The sequence below is a fragment of the Triticum aestivum genome, chromosome 3D, assembly GCF_018294505.1.
Source record: "Triticum aestivum cultivar Chinese Spring chromosome 3D, IWGSC CS RefSeq v2.1, whole genome shotgun sequence".
Taxonomy (NCBI): Eukaryota; Viridiplantae; Streptophyta; class Magnoliopsida; order Poales; family Poaceae; genus Triticum; species Triticum aestivum.
The window spans coordinates 437,943,303-437,956,955 of record NC_057802.1 but is presented as its reverse complement, the minus strand read 5'-3'; positions in this window follow the sequence as shown (position 1 = coordinate 437,956,955).

The window sequence follows — 13,653 nt, the reverse complement described above, 5'->3', positions numbered from 1 at the left end:
ACATCAAAACATATAAACCCATAATATATCTGTCATCGAAACGTTAAGCGTGCGGACCCTACGGGTACGAGAACTATGTAGACATGACCGAGACACGTCTCCGGTCAATAACCAATAGCGGAACCTGGATGCTCATATTTTCTCCCACATATTCTACGGAGATCTTTATCGGTCAGACCACATAACAACATACGTTGTTCCCTTTGTCATCGGTATGTTACTTGCCCGAGATTCGATCGTCGGTATCTCAATACCTAGTTCAATCTCGTTACCGGCAAGTCTCTTTACTCGTTCCGTAATACATCATCCCACAACTAACTCATTAGTTGCAATGCTTGCAAGGCTTAAGTGATGTGCATTACCGAGAGGGCCCAGAGATACCTCTCCGACAATCGGACTGACAAATCCTAATCTCGAAATACGCCAACCCAACAAGTACCTTTGGAGTCACCTGTAGAGCACCTTTATAATCACCCAGTTACGTTGTGACGTTTGGTAGCACACAAAGTGTTCCTCCGGTAAACGGGAGTTGCATAATCTCATAGTCATAGGAACATGTATAAGTCATGAAGAAAGCAATAGCAACATACTAAACGATCGAGTGCTAAGCTAACGGAATGGGTCAAGTCAATCACATCATTCTCCTAATGATGTGATCCCGTTAATCAAATGACAACTCATGTCTATGGCTAGGAAACATAACCATCTTTGATCAACGAGCTAGTCAAGTAGAGGCATACTAGTGACACTCTGTTTGTCTATGTATTCACACAAGTATTATGTTTCCGGTTAATACAAAACATTTATCATGATATAAGGAAATAAATAATAACTTTATTATTGCCTCTAGGGCATATTTCCTTCAGTCTCCCACTTGCACTAGAGTCAATAATCTAGATTACACAGTAATGATTCTAACACCCATGGAGCCTTGGTGCTGATCATGTTTTGCTCGTGGAAGAGGCTTAGTCAACGGGTCTACAACATTCAGATCCGTATGTATCTTACAAATTTCTATGTCTCCCACCTGGACTAAGTCCCGGATGGAATTGAAGCGTCTCTTGATGTGCTTGGTTCTCTTGTGAAATCTGGATTCCTTCGCCAAGGCAATTGCACCAGTATTGTCACAAAAGATTTTCATTGGACCCGATGCACTAGGTATGACACCTAGATCGGATATGAACTCCTTCATCCAGACTCCTTCATTTGCTGCTTCCGAAGCAGCTATGTACTCCGCTTCACATGTAGATCCCGCCACGACGCTTTGTTTAGAACTGCACCAACTGACAGCTCCACCGTTCAATGTAAACACGTATCTGGTTTGCGATTTAGAATCGTCCGGATCAGTGTCAAAGCTTGCATCAACGTAACCATTTACTATGAGCTCTTTGTCACCTCCATAAACGAGAAACATATCCTTAGTCCTTTTCAGGTATTTCAGGGTGTTCTTGACCGCTGTCCAGTGATCCACTCCTGGATTACTTTGGTACCTCCCTGCTAAACTTATAGCAAGGCACACATCAGGTCTGGTACACAGCATTGCATACATGATAGAGCCTATGGCTGAAGCATAGGGAACATCTTTCATCTTCTCTCTATCTTTTGAAGTGGTCGGGCATTGAGTCTTACTCAACTTCACACCTTGTAACACAGGCAATAACCCTTTCTTTGCTTGATCCATTTTGAACTTCTTCAAAACTTTGTCAAGGTATGTGATTTGTGAAAGTCCAACTAAGCGTCTTGATCTATCTCTATAGATCTTGATGCCCAATATATACGCAGCTTCACCGAGGTCTTTCATTGAAAAACTCTTATTCAAGTATCCCTTTATGCTATTCAGAAATTCTATATCATTTCCAATCAGCAATATGTCATCCACATATAATATTAGAAATGCTACAGAGCTCCCACTCACTTTCTTGTAAATACAGGCTTCTCCAAAAGTCTGTACAAAACCAAATGCTTTGATCACACTATCAAAGCATTTATTCCAACTCCGAGAGGCTTGCACCAGTCCATAAATGGATTGCTAGAGCTTGCACACTTTGTTAGCTCCCTTTGGATCGACAAAACCTTCCGGTTGCATCATATACAACTCTTCTTCCAGAAATCCATTCAGGAATGCAGTTTTGACATCCATTTGCCAAATTTCATAATCATAAAATGCGGCAATTGCTAACATGATTCGGACAGACTTAAGCATCGCTACGGGTGAGAAGGTCTCATCGTAGTCAATCCCTTGAACTTGTCGAAAACCTTTTGCAACAAGTCGAGCTTTATAGACAGTAACATTACCGGCAGTGTCAGTCTTCTTCTTGAAGATCCATTTATTCTCAATGGCTTGCCGATCATCGGGCAAGTCAACCAAAGTCCACACTTTGTTCTCATACATGGATCCCATCTCAGATTTCATGGCCTCAAGCCATTTTGTGGAATCTGGGCTCACCATCGCTTCTTCATAATTCGTAGGTTCGTCATGGTCTAGTAACATAACCTCCAGAACAGGATTACCGTACCACTCTGGTGCGGATCTTACTCTGGTTGACCTACGAGGTTTAGTAACAACTTGATCTGAAGTTCCATGATCATCATCATTAACTTCCTCACTAATTGGTGTAGGCATCGCAGAAACCGGTTTCTGCGATGAACTACTTTCCAATAAGGGAGCAGGTACAATTACCTCATCAAGTTCTACTTTCCTCCCACTCACTTCTTTCGAGAGAAACTCCTTCTCCAGAAAGATTCCGAATTTAGCAACAGAAGTCTTGCCTTCGGATCTGTGATAGAAGGTGTACCCAACAGTCTCCTTTGGGTATCCTATGAAGACACATTTCTCCGATTTGGGTTCGAGCTTATCAGGTTGAAGTTTTTTCACATAAGCATCGCAGCCCAAACTTTAAGAAACGACAACTTTGGTTTCTTGCCAAACCACAGTTCATAAGGCGTCGTCTCAACGGATTTTGATGGTGCCCTATTTAACGTGAATGCGGCCGTCTCTAAAGCATAACCCCAAAACGATAGCGGTAAATCAGTAACAGACATCATAGATCGCACCATATCTAGTAGAGTACGATTACGACATTCGGACACACCATTACACTGTGGTGTTCCGGGTGGCGTGAGTTGCGAAACTATTCCGCATTGTTTCAAATGAAGACCAAACTCATAACTCAAATATTCTCCTCCACGATCAGATCGTAGAAACTTTATTTTCTTGTTATGATGATTTTCAACTTCACTCTGAAATTCTTTGAACTTTTCAAATGTTTCAGACTTATGTTTCATTAAGTAGATATACCCATATCTGCTTAAATCATCTGTGAAGGTGAGAAAATAACGATATCCGCCACGATCCTCAACATTCATCGGACCACATACATCTGTATGTATGATTTCCAACAAATCTGTTGCTCTCTCCATAGTTCCGTAGAACGGCGTTTTAGTCATCTTGCCCATGAGGCACGGTTCGCAAGTACCAAGTGATTCATAATCAAGTGGTTCCAAAATTCCATCAGTATGGAGTTTCTTCATGCGCTTTACACCGATATGACCTAAACGGCAGTGCCACAAATAAGTTGCACTATCATTATCAACTCTGCATCTTTTGGCTTCAATACTATGAATATGTGTATCACTACTATCGAGATTCAACAAAATAGACCACTCTTCAAGGGTGCATGACCATAAAAGATATTATTCATATAAATAGAACAACCATTATTCTCTGATTTAAATGAATAACCGTCTCACATCAAACAAGATCCAGATATAATGTTCATGCTTAACGCTGGCACCAAATAACAATTATTTAGGTCTAAAACTAATCCCGAAGGTAGATGTAGAGGTAGCGTGCCGACCGCGATTACATCGACTTTGGAACCATTTCCCACGCGCATCGTCACCTTGTCCTTAGCCAATGTTCGCTTAATCCGTAGCCCCTGTTCCGAGTTGCAAATATTAGCAACAGAACCAGTATCAAATACCCAGGTGCTACTGCGAGCATTAGTAAGGTACACATCAATAACATGTATATCACATATACCTTTGTTCACCTTGCCATCCTTCTTATCCGCCAAATACTTGGGGCAGTTCCACTTCCAGTGACCAGTCTGCTTGTAGTAGAAGCACTCAGTCTCAGGCTTAGGTCCAGACTTGGGTTTGTTCTCCTGAACAACAACTTGCTTGCTGTTCTTCTTGAAGTTCCCCTTCTTCTTCCCTTTGCCCTTTTTCTTGAAACTGGTGGTCTTATTTACCATCAATACTTGATGCTCCTTTTTGATTTCTACCTCCGCAGCCTTTAGCATTGCGAAGAGCTCGGGAATCGTCTTATCCATCCCTTGCATGTTATAGTTCATCACGAAGCTCTTGTAGCTTGGTGGCAGTGATTGGAGAATTCTGTCAATGACGCTATCATCCGGAAGATTAACTCCCAGTTGAATCAAGTGATTGCAGTACCCAGACATCTTGAGTATATGCTCACTGACAGAACTATTCTCCTCCATCTTGCAGCTGTAGAACTTATTGGAGACTTCATATCTCTCAATCCGGGCATTTGCTTGAAATATTAACTTCAACTCCTGGAACATCTCATATGCTCCATGATGTTCAAAATGTCGTTGAAGTCCCGGTTCTAAGCCGTAAAGCATGGCACACTGAACTATCGAGTAGTCATCAACACGTGACTGCCAGGCATTCACAATGTCTGCAGTTGTTGGCGCAGGTGGTACACCTAGCGGTGCTTCCAGGACGTAATTCTTCTGTGCAGCAATGAGGATAATCCTCAAGTTACGGACCCAGTCCGTGTAATTGCTACCATCATCTTTCAACTTTGCTTTCTCAAGGAACACATTAAAATTCAACGGAACAACAGCACGGGCCATCTATCTACAATCAACATAGACAAGCAAGATACTATCAGGTACTAAGTTCATGATAAATTTAAGTTCAATTAATCATATTACTTAAGAACTCCCACTTAGATAGACATCCCTCTAATCTTCTAAGTGATCACGTGATCCATATCAACTAAACCATGTCCGATCATCACGTAAGATGGAGTAGTTTCAACGGTGAACATCACTATGTTGATCATATCTACTATATGATTCACGCTCGACCTTTCGGTCTCCGTGTTCCGAGGCCATAACTGTTATATGCTAGGCTCGTCAAGCTTAACCTGAGTATTCCGCGTGTGCAACTGTTTTGCACCCGTTGTATTTGAACGTAGAGCCTATCACACCCGATCATCACGTGGTGTCTCAGCACGAAGAACTTTTGCAACGGTGCATACTCAGGGAGAACACTAATACTTTGATAATTTAGTGAAGGATCATCTTATAATGCTACCGTCAATCAAAGCAAGATAAGATGCATAAAAGATAAACATCACATGCAATCAATATAAGTGATATGATATGGCCATCATCATCTTGTGCTTGTGATCTCTCCGAAGCACCGTCATGATCACCATCGTCACCGGCGCGACACCTTGATCTTCATCGTAGCATCGTTGTCGTCTCGCCAATCTTACGCTTCTATGACTATCGCTACCGCTTAGTGATAAAGTAAAGCATTAGAGGGCGATTGCATTGCATACAATAAAGCGACAACCATATGGCTCCTGCCAGTTGCCGATAACTCGGTAACAAAACATGATCATCTCATACAATAAAATTTAGCATCATGTCTTGACCATATCACATCACAACATGCCCTGCAAAACAAGTTAGACGTCCTCTACTTTGTTGTTGCAAATTTTACGTGGCTGCTACGGGCTTAGCAAGAACCGTTCTTACCTACGCATCAAAACCACAACGATAGTTTGTCAAGTTGGTGCTGTTTTAACCTTCGCAAGGACCGGGCGTAGCCACACTCGGTTCAACTAAAGTTGGAGAAACTGACACCCGCCAGCCACCTGTGTGCAAAGCACGTCGGTAGAACCAGTCTCGCGTAAGCGTACGCGTAATGTCGGTCCGGGCCGCTTCATCCAACAATACCGCCGAACCAAAGTATGACATGTTGGTAAGCAGTATGACTTATATCGCCCACAACTCACTTGTGTTCTACTCGTGCATATAACATCAACGCATAAAACCTGGCTCTAATACCACTGTTGGGGAACGTAGTAATTTCAAAAAAATTCCTACGCACACGCAAGATCATGGTGATGCATAGCAACGAGAGGGGAGAGTGTTGTCCACGTACACTCGTAGACCGAAAGCAGAAGCGTTAGCACAACTCGGTTGATGTAGTCGTACGTCTTCACGATCTGACCGATCAAGTATCGAACGCACGGCACCTCCGAGTTCAACACACGTTCAGCCCGATGACGTCCCTCGAACTCCGATCCAGCCGAGTGTTGAGGGAGAGTTTCGTCAGCACGACGACGTGGTGACGATGATGATGTTCTACCGACGCAGGGCTTCGCCTAAGCACCGCTACAGTATTACCGAGGTGAACTATGGTGGAGGGGGGCACCACACACGGCTAAAAGATCAAACGATCAATTGTTGTGTCTAGGGTGCCCCCTGCCCCCGTATATAAAGGAGCAAGGGGGGTGCGGCCGGCCAGGAGGAGGCGTGCCAGGAGGAGTCCTACTCCCACCGGGAGTAGGACTCCCTCCCTTCCTTGTTGGACTAGGAGAGGAGAGGGAAGGAGAGAGGGGAAAGGAAAGGGGGGCGCCGCCCCCCCCCCCCTTGTCCAATTCGGACTTGGGAGGGGGGAGGGGCACGCGGCTGCCCCTTGGCCGCATCTCCTCTTCCACCAATTGGGCCCATGAGGCCCAATAGCCCCCGGAACCATTCCGGCGTCTGAATATAGTCATCCAATATATCAATCCTCATGTCTCGACCATTTCGAGACTCCTCGTCATGTCCGTGATCACATCCGGGACTCCGAACAACCTTCGGTACATCAAAACATATAAACTCATAATATATCTGTCCTCGAAACGTTAAGCGTGCGGACCCTACGGGTTCGAGAACTATGTAGACATGACCGAGACACGTCTCCGCCAATAACCAATAGCGGAACCTGGATGCTCATATTGGCTCCCACATATTCTACGAAGATCTTTATCGGTCAGACCGCATAACAACATACGTTGTTCCCTTTGTCATCGGTATGTTACTTTCCCGAGATTCGATCGTCGGTATCTCAATACCTAGTTCAATCTCGTTACCGGCAAGTCTCTTTACTCGTTCCGTAATACATCATCCCACAACTAACTCATTAGTTGCAATGCTTGCAAGGCTTAAGTGATGTGCATTACCGAGAGGGCCCAGAGATACCTCTCCGACAATCGGACTGACAAATCCTAATCTCGAAATACGCCAACCCAACAAGTACCTTTGGAGTCACCTGTAGAGCACCTTTATAATCACCCAGTTACATTGTGATGTTTGGTAGCACACAAAGTGTTCCTCCGGTAAACGGGAGTTGCATAATCTCATAGTCATAGGAACATGTATAAGTCATGAAGAAAGCAATAGCAACATACTAAACGATCGAGTGCTAAGCTAACGGAATGGGTCAAGTCAATCACATCATTCTCCTAATGATGTGATCCCGTTAATCAAATGACAACTCATGTCTATGGCTAGGAAACATAACCATCTTTGATCAACGAGCTAGTCAAGTAGAGGCATACTAGTGACACTCTGTTTGTCTATGTATTCACACAAGTATTATGTTTCCGGTTAATACAGAACATTTATCATGATATAAGGAAATAAATAATAACTTTATTATTGCCTCGAGGGCATATTTCCTTCAGATGGAGCATAGCGAGACTATTTGATTTTGTAGGGATAGCTTTCTTTGGCCATGTTATTTTGAGAAGACACGATTGCTTTATTATTATGCTTGAAGTATTATCGTTTTTATGTCAATATTAAACGTTTGTTTTGAATCTTATGGATCTGAACATTCATGCCACAATAAAGAAAATTACATAAATAAATATGTTAGGTAGCATTCCACATCAAAAATTCTGTTTTTATAATTTACCTACTCGAGGACGAGCAGGAATTAAGCTTCGGCATGCTTGATACTTCTCCAACGTATCTATAATTTTTTATTGTTCCATGCTATTGTATTATCTATTTTGGATGTTTTATATGCATTAATATGCTATTTTATATTATTTTTGGACTAACCTATTAACCTAGAGCCTAGTGCCAGTTTCTGTTTTTTCCTTGTATTTGAGCTTTGCAGAAAAGGAATACCAAACGGAGTCCAAACGGAATAAAACTTCACGATGATTTTTCTTGGACCAGAAGACACCCAGGAGACTTGGAGATCAAGTCATAAGAGCCACGAGGTGGCGACAAGGGTGGAGAGCGCGCCCAGGGGGTAGGAGGCGCCCCCTACCTTGTGGGCCCCTCGTGACCCCCCGGACCTAGTTCTGTCTCCTATATATTCACATATATTCCCAAACCACCAGAAACATCCACGAAAACACTCTTCCACCATCGCAACATTCTGTTCCCGTGAGATCCCATCTTGGGGCCTTTTCCGGCATCCTGCCGGAGGGGGATATGATCACGGAGGGCATCTACATCAACTCTATTGCCCTTCCGATGAAGCGTGAGTAGTTTACCTCAGACCTACGGGTCCATAGCTAGTAGCTAGATGGCTTCTTCTCTCTCTTTGATTCTCAATACCATGTTCTACTCGATGTTCTTGCAGATCTATCCGATGTAATCTTCTTTTACGGTGTGTTCATCGACATCCGATGAATTGTGGATTTATGATCAGCTTATCTACGAATATTATTTGAATCTTCTCTGAATACTTATATGCATTATTTGATATCTTTGTATTTCTCTTCGAACTATCGGTTTGGTTTGGCCAACTAGATTGGTTTTCTTGCAATGGGAGAAGTGCTTAGCTTTGGGTTCAATCTTGCGGTGTCCTCACCTAGTGACAAAGTAGGGGTAGCGAGGCACGTATTGTATTGTTGCCATCGAGGATAAAAAGATAGGTTTTACATCATATTGCTTGAGTTTATTCCTCTACAGCATGTCATCTTACTTAAGGCGTTACTCCGTTCTTTATGAACTTAACACTCTAGATGCATGTTGGATAGCGGTCGATGTGTGGAGTAATTGTAGTAGATGCAGGCAGGAGTCGGTCTACTCGACACGGACGTGATGCCTATATTGCATAATCATTTCCTTGGATATCATCATAACTTTGCGCTTTTCTCTCAATTGCTCGACAGTAATTTGTTCACCCACTGTCTTAATTGCCTTCACGAGAGAAGCCTCTACTGAAACCTATTGCCCCGGGTCTATTTTCCATCATATTAGTTTCCGATCTACTATTTTGCAATCTTTTATTTTCAGATCTATAAACCAAAAAAACCAAAAATATTTTATCTTTTGTTTAGTTTTATCTATCTCTATTAGATCTCACCTTTGCAAGTGACCGTGAAGGGATTGACAACCCCTTTATCGCGTTGGGTGCAAGTGTTTGATTGTTTGTGCAGGTGCATCTATTGGGGACTTGCGCGTTTCTCCTACTGGATTGATACCTTGGTTCTTAACTAAGGAAAATACTTATCTCTACTGTGCTTCATCACCCTTTCCTCTTCAAGGGAAAACCAACGCAAGCTCAAGAAGTAGCACCGCAGCCCCTAGCCGCACCTATAAATGCCCCCGACCCCCTCTGTGGATCTCGCCGTCTCGCTCAACCCCGCGCAGCCCGTAGCCACCGCCTCGTCCATTTGAATCTCGCCGGAGCCGAGACCTTCGACGGTCAATTCCGTCGCTGATGAGCCGACCCGAGCCCTCTTTTCTTTGTCACTTGGATCCTCGTGCCTAGGCTCATCTCTCTAACATGGTTTTGGCCCATAGGTCCCTCCGGAACGACCGCCCGGAGCACGCCCGAGCTCGCCGGAGTGAGCAGAGCGCCGCTGCCCTTCCTTTGCCCGTCTGGACGCCGCCGATGCCCCGCATCACCAGCACCCGAACGCCCTCGCCGCGCCCGTCCTCCCCGTCGCCTTCCCCGCCACTGAAGCCGCATGCCGCCACCCCGCCGACGCCGAGCCCCTGCCCAACACTGACGCCGTCGCCCGCTGTGAGCCGCCCCTCCACTTGTTCAAATTAGATTAGGTTTTTTAACCAGTGCGGTTAACCACAGTTTTTATTAAACCGTGCAGTTTTAGTGAAACTGGTCTCCTGTTTTCCTTTTATTTAGCCGGCGCATAGCGTTTTACTTATTTGTCGGTCGTTCGCTGGTTTAGCTATGCAGCGGACACTTTCCAGCCATTAGGAATCTGCCACGTGGCCGGGAACCTGTTTGCTATAATTTTCTTAACCGTTTAGTCCCTGGAATTAGCAGAATAGTCACTAAACTTAGATTAGCCACATCTTTTTAACCGTAAGTCCAAATTAGATGAAACCAGTGGCAAATTCTTTGTCATGATTTAAATCAAGTGATGTCATCTTTGCAAACTATTGTCAGATTTGAATTCAAACTTCAACTGGCCATATCTCCTAAACCGTAGCTCCGATTAAGTTGATTCTTTTTGCATTTTGTCACCGTAGCCAAACCCTATAACTTGGACCTTTGTCACTTATTTTTCACACACTTAGGATCTTTCCATGATAGTTTTACTCGTATGCCTAGTATGCACTATGGTTCACATCACAAATTTTTGAACCCATGTCATATGTTGTTTTACACTTAGGATGTTTTTGTGATAGTTGAGTGTGTTGGATTTTCATTTGGTTTTTCGGAGTCTTTTTGTTGTGCATGTTATTTGGTTCTCTAAAGTGATTGCTTATGTGAGTCTATTTACTTTGGCGATAGATTGTCTAGAGTGCGAAGCAAATTACTACCATTCTCTAGAGTTGAACCACCAGTACCAAGGCAAGTTTACATCTTGACCATGTTTTCATTACTTATGTTCTTATATGCACTTAGTCCTTTGCGGTAGGATTGCATGGTAGGAATTTTTATGCTGGATGGCTACGCTTTACACCCAGTAGTTCATTTGAGCTAGGTCTGAACTATACAACCTTTGTCACCACCGTGTGAGTTTATTTTTGCCTCGCTAATGCAGACGTGAATTGGGGAGTGTTCATGGCAAGACTTGAGTGATAAAGTACTAATCAGGACCAAGACTTTTAAATGAACTAACTGGGCGGAAATTTGATTTGAATGGTGGTGAAGTATAGTGGGAGCATGCATGGGAAATCCATGGTGGTGCACCACTAGTGGTCCGTCCGCTCAGAATCAAAGGGATCAAACATATGTTCATGTCTACAAGCTTACGTGTGCAGCCACAAGCCAATATGGGCTCTGGCTTAGTTGAGTAGATAGTGTGACCTCTTCCGGGATAGGCTGGCTGATGTAGGATATGTAGGTGTACCGGCCTATCCGTGGGTTAAGGGGGAATACTTTCGAAAGACTATGTCTCGATCTTCCGATCATGGAGGTGGTCAAGTCTTGTGGGGAAAAGTGTGCAACCTCTGCAGAGTGTCAACCTAATCGATTAGCCGTGTCCCCGGTTACAGACAACTTGAGCGTCTAGTAATGGAAATGCCGGGAGATTTCATCACCCTTAATTAAATAAACTAGGTTTAACTAGACTTTGGGAATAGATTGTGATGGGGTATCATCTCAATCATATGCTATTTGTAGTAGTAAAATATTATCTTTTACAATAGGGAAAAACTAGTTTTATGCAAAAATTAAACTTAGAGCTTTCCACAGCCAAATTACATGTACGAAAAGGTTCATTATACTCATGATGTGACTTGCACTACATTCAATGTACTGAGCTATATGGCTGCAACGTATCATGTTGCAGATATATCCGACGAGAATTAAGGTGCGATAGGTCGATGTTCTACACTCAGCCTTGCTCGTGGATTGTATGGACTCATTTACTACTTTGCTTGCAGTATTTGTTTTATTTGGCATGATGCCTTATCCTGTAATAAATTGTATTGCTCCTGGACTATCGATGTAATAAAGAGATGTGTGTTATTTCTGTTATTTCATCGAGTACTATGTGTACTAGCAAGTCGATCGAGGGACTATCATGGTAAGCATAGAGACTTCGACTCTTACCGGGTCGGGTCTCTACAAGAAGGTTAATTGTGCCACAGTAAAATTTCCATGTATGTTAAATAAATTTGTCATGTATTTAAATGAAAAGTTGCCATGGCAATGAAGGTAAAAATTTCCTATGGATAAATAAAAGTAAAATTTTTGACATGGAAAAACAGAGTAAAATTTCCATGTATGTAATAGTAAATTTGACAAGTATTTAAAGGTAAAATTGCCATGGCGATGAAGGTAAAAATTTGCCATGGTAAAACAAAGTAAAAGTTGAAATGGCAAAGTAGAAGGTTAAATTTGCGATGCTCCATGAATTTTCCTTTATTTTTTCATTGAAAATGAAAGCTAAATATTGCCATGGCAAAAAAAAGGAAAATTTGACATGGCAAAAAAGAGTAAAAAATTGCATGGCAATGAAGGTAAAAATTTGCCATGTATGTTAAAGTAATTTTGCAATGTATGTACACGTACATTTGCCATGGCAAATGAAAGGTAAATTTTGCCATGGCAAAAAGGAGGAAAATTTAACATGGAAAAAAAGAGTAAAAAAATTGCATGACAAAATGAATGTAAAATTATGCCTTGTATGTTAAAGTAAATTTGCCATGGAAAATGAAAGGTAAATTTTGGCATGACAAAATAAAGGAAAATTTTGGCATGACAAAAAATGATTAAAACTTTGCATGGCAAATGAAGGTAAAAATCGCCATGGCAATAAACTAAAATTTGGCATGCTAGAAAGTAAAAATTGCCATGTTCTTAAATTGTAAAACGTTATGAAATATCAAAACACCATGGTGAAAATGCATATTAAATTTGCCATGTTATTTAAAAAAATGCCATGTGTTATAGAATAAATTTGCAAAATGTTAGAAAAAAAAGTAGCCATGTTCCATGTCAACACATTAAGGTTCACAAAAGTCTCCATGAGTTTAGACTTTGTTTCTATATAAATAATATATTGCCATAACATAACTATCAAAAAATTATATTGCCATTACAATTTTAGAGATTGTGAACTTGGGTGAAAATTGCCATCACGGAAAATAAAATCATCATTATATACATGGCAAAAAAAATGTGTGAACGTGCCATGGCAAAAAAGAAGAATAAATTGCCATGGCTATTTACAGAATGTTAAATATACTATATTTGCCATGTTTCTACCCAAAACTGCCCCAAAATGCCATGGTCTAGTGGGATCGAGCTGAAAAAAGCATCTAAAGATTAACTTGAGAGCAACAACAACTTGGGGAAAAAAGAGACATAGATGGATCGACCTTGGGTGCGGAGACATGGTGGACGGGTTGATGACCTCGCCTCCGACGAGGTCGATGGGATCTCGCCATCCCCGACCAGTGAACAACGGAGGAGGACGACTAAAACTGAACCGCGGAGGCGCGGGCGAGCACGTGGAGCTCATCCTCCGCCCTTAACGCGCAGAGGTAGGTGGCCATGACGAGGGATTCGAGGAGGCGTGTCGCTGGGGGCAGGGGGCGTGCAGGGCGCCTCGTCGGAGATTGCAGGGCGCGTCGCCAGGAGTGCGCATCGCTGGGGATAGTGCATCGCTCTAGACCTCCT